Source organism: Chiloscyllium plagiosum, chromosome 12 (assembly GCF_004010195.1).
Source record: "Chiloscyllium plagiosum isolate BGI_BamShark_2017 chromosome 12, ASM401019v2, whole genome shotgun sequence".
Classification (NCBI taxonomy): Eukaryota; Metazoa; Chordata; class Chondrichthyes; order Orectolobiformes; family Hemiscylliidae; genus Chiloscyllium; species Chiloscyllium plagiosum.
Genome location: NC_057721.1, coordinates 8235980 through 8245260, shown reverse-complemented (window position 1 = coordinate 8245260; position 9281 = coordinate 8235980).

Below are 9281 nucleotides of genomic sequence, written 5' to 3'. Positions count from 1 at the left end.
TTGTTAACAGCTAACCCGAGAATGCAACTTTAAAAAAAGGGTTTGGTGATTTACACATGAAAGAAATGAAACTATCACTGTATTCTAACAGATGAAAGGCTTAACAATCAATGTTTCAATGTATAATTTCAGTTACATCACACTGCAAATATTTGCTATAAATTGTGTTACGATCGATCCCTCCACAATCACCTGGTGAAGGAGCGTCGCTCCGAAAGCTAGTGTGCTTCCAATTAAACCTGTTGGACTATAACCTGGTGTTGTGTGATTTTTAACTATGAAGATGGCGGCAGAGTAGGAGCGCAATGTGTGGGTTCCTGCCAGACACCTGTTCCTTCCACTTTAATTTCACTTTTTCGCCTAACTTTTCTATCTTTCACTACCCCACTTACCTTACACGAGTCTGTACAGTGTGAAGAGATTGGGCCGCATCAGCCGATGACAATATTGAGAAACGTAGCCTGAAGCAACCAGTGATGAGAGCAGAACCTAGTGTGTACTTGCTGACTGGAGGCTGTGAGCTGCTCCTGCCTGGGAATGTTCTGGAGACAGCGGCAGTGATAGCATCGCAGCTTCGTCAGGACTAGAGCGTGGGCTTTGTCATTCGGAGTCAAGCCCCAACACAGGAAGAATAAGCGGTGAGGTAGTCCCCCAGTACCTGCAGTCATGATGTGGAGGTGCCGGTGTTGAACTGGGGTGCACAAGTTAAAAATCACACAACACCAGGTTATAGTCCAGCAGGTTTATTTGGAAGCACTAGCTTTCGGAGCGTTGCTCCTTCATCAGATGGTTGTAGAGTGTAAGATCTTACACCTGATGTTGTGCAATTTTTAACTTGACATATGCAGTGATGGCGTCAAGAACAGGCAGCTGAGGTCTCCCGGAGAGCGAGCTAAGTGGAGGAGATTGGGGTCCCATTATGGCTAAGCACTCAAGGAAGACTGTTGGACTTTTAATTTTATTTCTTTATTTTACTAGTTTATGAAGGACTAGTTTATTGTTAGTTGTTAGCTTTTTTTATTTTTCTACTTGTACTATAATGGCCTGCAAAGTTAAAAATCACACAAGAGTTTATAGTTCAACAGGTTTATTTAGAAGCACTAGCTTTTAGAGCGCTACTCCTTCATCAGATGGTTGTGGACTATAAGGTCTGTAATGCTTAGCTTTTTAATATTGTACATTGGTACCTTTGTACCTAAGATTGCACTGTGTGTGGCAATATTGTACACTTTTCACTGTACTTCTAAACTTGAGTGCACATGACAATAAAATCTAAATCTATATTCCATCTATCCCTGGGAATTGTTTTCAGGAAAGATTTCCTCAGAGGCTGGGAAAAAGGTGCCCAGTGAAGATTTAGATGATGATTTTCCAGGTGATGGAGTAGGGAGATTCCTACTTTCCACTTTGTCTCCTGTTTTGAAGATAATGGCAATGCAGCATGCCTGAGATTGGCAGGGAATTCTTCTTCATCCCAAATATAGTAAGTTGAGAGGAGATGTGAGATAGAATGAAAAGTAATATAAAAAGAATGCAAGATCTTCTCCCAGATGTAAGTGGATAGGAAAAAAATGGTTGAGGCCTGTAGGGGCAACAGGATGATTTTTGCCAAAAATGTCAGACAAAACTAGAATACCTAATGTCAGTGTTACTAAAGAAGAAGATGCTGACAAAATATCAGAGAAGTGGAGTGATGGAGCTATTTTTTGGATTGAAACTAATGGGCAAGATGGACTGGAAAGGCTGAAAATGGATAAGTCATCTGGTCTGCCTGATCTGCATCACAGATTGTGAAGGAACTGTGAGTGGAAATTACAGAAGTACTTGGAATTATCTTCGAACCTTCACTAAATACAGAGAATTGGAGAATGACAGGAGGAGCACTTTCATTCCTCAAACATTTCTAGTACCACAGGCTGATCAAGTTAACACCAAAAGTGAGTAAGGTTTTAGAATCAAGAATCCAAACAAAATTAAACAGGCATATCAAGAAACACCAGCTTCAAGTTTTTGAAAGGCAAGTTGTGTTGACTAATTTAGTTAAATTTTCTGATTACATAGCACAGAAGGTGAACGATGGGAATAGAACATACAGTGCAGTACAGGCTCTTCGGCCCTCGATGTTGCAGTGACCTTTCAAACCAATTTGAAGCCTATCTATCCTACACTATTCCATTTTCATCCAGATGTCTATCCAATGACCATTTAAATGCCCTTAAAGTTGGCGAGTCTACTACTGTTGCAGGCAAGGCATTCCACGCCCCTACTACTCTCTGAGTAAAGATACCACTTCTTACATCTGTCCTATATCTATCACCCCTCAGTTTAAAGCTGTGTTCCCTCATGCGAGCTATTACCATCCAAGGATAAAGGTCCTCACTGTCCACACTATCTAACCCTCTGATTATCTTATATGCCTCAATTAAGTCATCTCTCAACCTTCTTCTCTCTAACAAAAACAGCCTCACATCTCTCAGCCTTTCTTCATAAGATCTTCCCTCCATACCAGGCAACATTCTAGTAAATCTCCTCTGAACCCTTTCCAATGCTTGCACATCCTTCCGATAATGTGGTGACCCGAACTGTATGCAATACTCCAAGTGTGGCCGCGCCAGAGTTTTATACAGCTGCAGCATGACCTCATGGCTCCGAAACTCAATCTCTCTGTTAATAAAAGCTAACACACCATATGCCTTCTTAACAACCCTATCAACCTGGTGACAACTTTCAGGGATATTTGTTCAGGGACACCGAGATCTCTCTGAGCATCTACACTACCAAGAATCTTACCATTAGCCCAGTACTCTGCATTCCTGTTACTCTTTCCAAAGAGAATCATCTCACACATTTCCACATTAAACTCCATTTGCCACCTTTCAGCCCAGCTCTGCAGCTTATCTATGTCCCACTATAACCTACAACATCCTTCGGCACTATCCACAACTCTACCGACCTTAGTGCCATCCACAAATCTACTAACCCCCCCTTCTACGCCCTCATTCTTAAAGGACCATTATCCCTTTAAGAAACTAACTGCCATGAAATTGCATGAATGAATGAAACTCATACAGGCAAATAGTAAATAAATCTCACAACCCAGCTATAGTAATCAATTTAATATCCTTTATTCTTTTATTACAATTTCTACCTTATTTAGAGCATGTAGGTCTAGTATCTTTGCTAACATTTCCTAATTTAAAAGTCAAAAGAACTAAAATAGGTTCTGGGTATTCCAAAATGGAGGCTGGGAAATTTCTGGCTGTAACAGCTGCTCCTTTTTTGAGGTATTTTAGGTGCTGGAGGCGATTTCCTCGAATTCCAGGAGCAGCAATTACTGTTTTATATGTTGTTGCATTGTTTTGGAACTTTAGAAAAAAAAGTCAAAACAACAACAGTTTTAAAAAGGGAGAGGTACAGACAAAGGAAGCACATGGTGAGGTCAGTGCAGGAGAGAGAGAGAGAAAGAAACTGCCACCTCAGTGAACCTACACAGTTACTGCCTTTGCTGTTTGAATTCATGTATCGACTGACGTCAGAGTGCGTCTGAGAAAATTAACAAACAGTGAAATTCACAACTGATCTTGGAGGAACTGTTTGGGCGAAGTTCACAGCACAGAAACAGATAAGTGAATAGTTTTAAGTGTGGCCTACAGAAAGTCAGCAGTAGTGAGTAGAGTGGGTTCTTTCTTGTTTACATGTTTTTTGAGATATATCTCTTGATTAAACTTAAAATATAAGCCATAACTATTAATTTAACCTGGAGCAGTATTTTGTAGTGGAATAAGATGGTGTTATTTTCTGGGTCTGTAGATTGTGAAGGAGCAAAAATGGCCTTTAGTAGAGTGATATATGCTTCTTGTCAGATGTGGAAATTTAAGGAGAGTTTAAGGGTTACTGTGGATAGTATCTGCAATAAATGCTGTTGGTTGCGAATCCTACCAGATCGAATGGATTGGTTGGAGAGACAATTAGAGGCAATGAGAAATTTGCAACAGCAACGTTATGTGATAGATGGCAGTTAGAGGAAGGGGGAAAAGTTGCAGATACAGTCACATAGATGGGTTAACTCCAGGAAAGGTAAGAGAGGGAGGCGGTTAGTGCAGGAGTCTTCTGTGGCTATCCCCATTTCAAACAAGTATGCTGTTTTGGAAAATGTAGGAGGTGACCAATTCACAGGGGAACGTAGCACGAACAGCCAAGTTTCTGGTGTTGTGACTGGCTCTAATGCAATGAGGGATAGGTCGGGTTCCAAGAGATCAATTGTGTTAGGGGACTCTCTAGTGCGTGGTACAGACAGATGTTTTTGTGACCAGCAGCGAAAAATCAGAATGGTGTGTTGTTTCTCTGGTGCCAGGATCAAGGATGTCTCAGAGAGATTGCAGAATGTTCTCAAGGGGGAGAGGGGCCAGCAAGAGGTCATTGTCCACATTGGAACCAACGACATAGGAAGGGAAAAGGTTGAGATTCTGAAGGGAGATTATAGAGAGTTAGGCATGAATTTAAAAGGAAGTCCTGGAGAGTAGTAATATCTGGACTACTCCTGGTGCGAAAAGCTAGTGAGTGCAGGAATAGGAGGATACAGCAGATGAATGCATGGCTGAGGAGCTGGTGTATGGAAGAAGGATTCACATTTTTAGATCATTGGAATCTCTTTTGGGGTAGAAGTGACCTGTACATAAAGGACAGATTGCACCTAAATTGGAAGGGGACTAATATACTGGCAGGGAGATTTGCTGAGCTGCTCAGGAGGATTTAAATTAGTAAGGTGGGGGGGGGGGAGCCCAGGGAGATAGTGAGGAAATAGATAAATCTGAGACGGGTACAGTTGAGAACAGAAGCGAGTCAAACAGTCAGGGCAGGGGGACAAGGTAGGATAATAAATTAAACTGCATTTATTTCAATGCAAGGGGCCTAACAGGGAAGGCAGATGAACTCTGGCGGCACGGTTGTGGGCGGCACGGTGGCACAGTGGTTAGCACTGCTGCCTCATTACGCTTCAGCGGGTCGGTGTGGACTTGTTGGGCCGAAGGGCCTGGTTCCACACTGTAATGTAATCTAATCTAACCTCAGGGCATGGATAAGTATATGGGACTGTGATATCATAGCAATTACAGAAACACGGCTCCGGGATGGGCAGGACTGACAGCTTAATGTTCCAGGATACAAATGCTACAGGAAGGATAGAAAGGGAGGCAGGAGAGGAGGGAGAATGGCATTTTTGATAAGGGATAGCATTACAGCTGTACTGAGGGAGAATATTCCCGGAAATACATCCAGGGAAGTTATTTGGGTGGAACTGAGAAATAAGAAAGGGATGATCATCCTATTGGGATTGTATTATAGACCCCCTAATAGTCAGTGGGAAATTGAGAAACAAACTTGTGAGGAGATCTCAGCTATCTGAAAGAATAATAGGGTGGTTATGGCAAAGGATTTTAACTTTCCAAATATAGACTGGGACTGCCATAGTGTTAAGGGTTTAGTGGGAGAGGCATTTGTTAAGTGTGTACAAGAACATTTTCTGATTCAGTATGTGGATGTACCTACAAGAGAAGGTGCAAAACTTGACCTACTCTTGGGAAATAAGGCAGGGCAGGTGACTGAGGTGTAGTGGGGGAGCACTTTGGGGCCAACGACCATAATGCTATTAGATTTAAAGTAGTGATGGAAAAGGATAGATCAGATCTAAATGTTGAAGTTCTAAATTGGAGAATGGCCAATTTTGACAGTATTAGGCAAGAACTTTCAAAAGCTGATTGGGGGCAGATGTTCACAGGTAAAGGGATGGCTGGAAAATGGGAAACCTTCACAAATTAGATAATGAGAATCCAGAGAAAGTGTATTCCTGTTAGGGTGAAAGGAAAGGCTGGTAGGTGCAGGGAATGCTGGATGACTAAAGAAATTGAGGGTTTGATTAAGAAAAAGAAGGAAGCATATCTCAGGTATAGACAGGATAGATCGCGTGAATCCTGAGAAGAGTTTAAAGGCAGTTTAAGCGGGAAATCAGGAGGGCAAAAAGGGGACATGAGATAGCTTTGGCAAAAAGAGTTAAGGAGAATCCAAAGGGTTTTTACAAATACGTTAAGGACAAAAGGGTAACTAGGGAGAGAATAGGGCCCCTCAAAATCAGAAAGGCGGCCTTTGTGAGGAGCTGCAGGAGATGGGGCAGATACTAAATGAGTATTTTACATCAGTATTTACAGTAGAAAAGGACATGGAAAATATAGAATGTAGGGAAATAGATGGTGACATCTTGAAAAATGTCCACATTACAGAGGAGGAAGTGCTGGATGTCTTGAACACATAAAAGCGGATAAACCCCCAGGACCTGATCAGGTGTACCCTCGAACTCTGTGGGAACTCTGTGTAGAGAAGTGATTGCTGGGCCTCTTGCTGAGATATTTATATCATCGATAGTCACAGGTGAGGTGCCGAAGACTGGAGGTTTGCTAACATGGTACTATTATTTATGAAAGGTGGTAAGGGCAAGCCAGGGAACTATAAACTGGTGAGCCTGACGTCTGTGGTGGGCAGGTTGTTGGAGAGAATCCGGAGGGACAGGATTTACATGTATTTGGAAAGGTAAGGACTGATTAGCAATAGTCAACATGGCTTTGTGCATGGGAAATCATGTCTCACAAACTTGATTTGAGTTTTTTGAAGAAGTAACAAAGAGGATTGACGAGGGCTGAGCGGTTGACGTGATCTATATGGACTTCAGTAAGGTGTTCGACAAGTTTCCCACGGGAGAATGGTTAATAAGGTAGACTTCACGGAATACAGGGAGAACTAGCCATTTGGATACAGAGCTTGTGCGAAGGTAGAAGACTGAGGGTGGTGGTGGACGATTGCTTTTCAGACTGGAAGCCTATGGCCAATGGAGTGCCGCAAGGATCGATGTTGGGTCCATTACTTTTCGTCATTTATATAAATGATTTGGATATGAATATAGGAGGTATAGTTAGCAAGTTTGCAGATGACACCAAAATTGGAGGTATAGTGGACAGTGAAGAAGGTAACCTCAGATTACAACAGGATCTTGATCTGATGGACCAATGAGCTGAGAAGCAGCAGATGGAGTTTAATTTAGATAAATGCGAGGTGCTGTATTTTGGGAAAGCAAATCTCAGCAGGACTTATACACTTAATGATAAGGGCTTGGGAGTATTGCTGAACAAAGAGACCTTGGGGTGCATGTTCGTAGCTCCTTGAAAGTTGAGTCGCAGGTAGATAGGATAGTGAAGGTGGTGTTTGGTAGGCTTTCCTTTATTGGTCAGAGCTTGGAGTATAAGAGTTGGGAGGTCATGTTGCAGCTGTACAGGGCATTGATTAGGCCAGTTTTGGAATATTGACAATTCTCTTCTCCTTCCTATCGGAAGGATTTTGAAACTTGAAAGGGCTCAGAAAAGATTTACAAGAATGTTGGAGAATTTGAGCAAAAGGGGGAGGCTGAATGGGCTGGGGCTGTTTCCCCGAGAACATCAAAGGCTGAAGGGTGACCTTATAGAGATTTTAAAATCATGAGGGGCATGGATTGGGTTCCCTGGGGTGGGGGAGTCCAGAACTAGAAGGCATAGGTTTAGGGTGAGAGGGGAAAGATATAAAAGGGACCTAAGGGGCAACTTTTTCTTGCAGAGGGTGGTGTGTGTATGGAATGAGCTGCCAGAGGAAGTGGAGGCTGGTACAAAGATTGCCTTATTTAAAAGGCATCTGGATGGGTATATGAATAGGAAGGGTCTAGAGGGATATGGGCCACGTGCTGGCAAATGGGTCTAGATTAGGATGAGACATCTGGTCAGTATGGACGAGTTGGGCCAAACGGTCTGTTTCCATGCTGTACATCTCCATGACTCTATGACTCTGTGAGAGAGGGTCATCATCATCACCACCTTCAGGTTCAATTGTGGTTGATAGTCTTCTGGCTGATAGTCTTCTGACTATTTCTTGGGGATTGGTTTAGATTGTGTGATACAAACTAGAAAGACAAATGCTATGTATAGGAGTAATGCTGTCCTGCAGGAATTATATAGGGCTTATGCAAGAATATTCTTGTCTCAGAGGGAAAACAATGAACATTCATTCGTTTAATTTTTGACATGAAGCTGCTCAGTGTATAGTTGTGTACCTCTCGCATGCTCTGATGGCAGCTGACATTAGCGCATGTGCAGAATGAAGCATGTGAAACAATCGCTGCTGGAATCACGCTATTGCGAACAGAGGTAAATGTTCTTGGAAATACGGTTTTCTAATTCTTCAGTGACGTTTTAGCCAAATTGCGCTGCCATAACACGCTTTACATGAGAACTAAGTGTTTGTCATATTTAATCATTATACTTCCTTATTAAGCAGAGATGGCTACGTAGTTTTGATTATTCACAGGTTAACAGATACTAAGGTTACACAGATTCAGAATATTGAAGATACAGGCAGGGTGGCTGATGCTCCATCTATATTGGCAAAAGCCAACTGTAACAACACATTTTTACAATCATGCATTGAGAACATCAACGTGAGCTGGACACTGTACAGGACATTGGTGAGGCCTCTTCTGGAATACTGCGTCCACTTCTGGTTGCCCAGTTATTGGAAGGATATTATCAAGCTGCAGAGGGTTTAGAAGAGATTTACCAAGATGTTGTTAGTTATGGAAGGTTTGAGTTATGAGGAAGGCCTGGATCGACTGAGACTTATTTTTGGTGGAGCATAAGAGGTTAAGAATGACCTGATAGAAGTTTATAAAAGAATGAGAGGTATAGATAGAATTGATGGTAAAGTTGTCTTTTCCCTGACATGGGAATTTCAAGACTATGAGGCACATTTTTAAGGTGAGAGGAGAGAGATTTAAAAAAAGACATGAGAAGCAATTTTGGTTTAAAGTAGGTGGTTCACATGTGGAATGAACTTCCAGAGGAAGTGGTGAATGTGGGTACAAAGATATTTGGATGAATACATGAATAGGAACAGTTGGGAGGGATATGTGCCAGGACCAGGCACGATTAGTTTAATTTGGGATTATGGTCGGCCTGGACTGGTTGGACCAAAGGGCCTGTTTCTGTGCTGTCTGCCTTGATAACTCTAGTCAAATGGAGTTTTCTTCTATTTCCTCTATAGGAACTTTAGCCCAGGGCCTGCACACAAAGCTACTGGTGTATGTACAAAGGCTCAGTCTGGGACCGACACACTAAAATAACAGCACAGAGGCCAGGTCCCATCACCAAGTCACTCTTTATTTACCAGTGCCTGTGGCCAGCCAGATCGGATTCAGTGCCCTGAATTGAGGC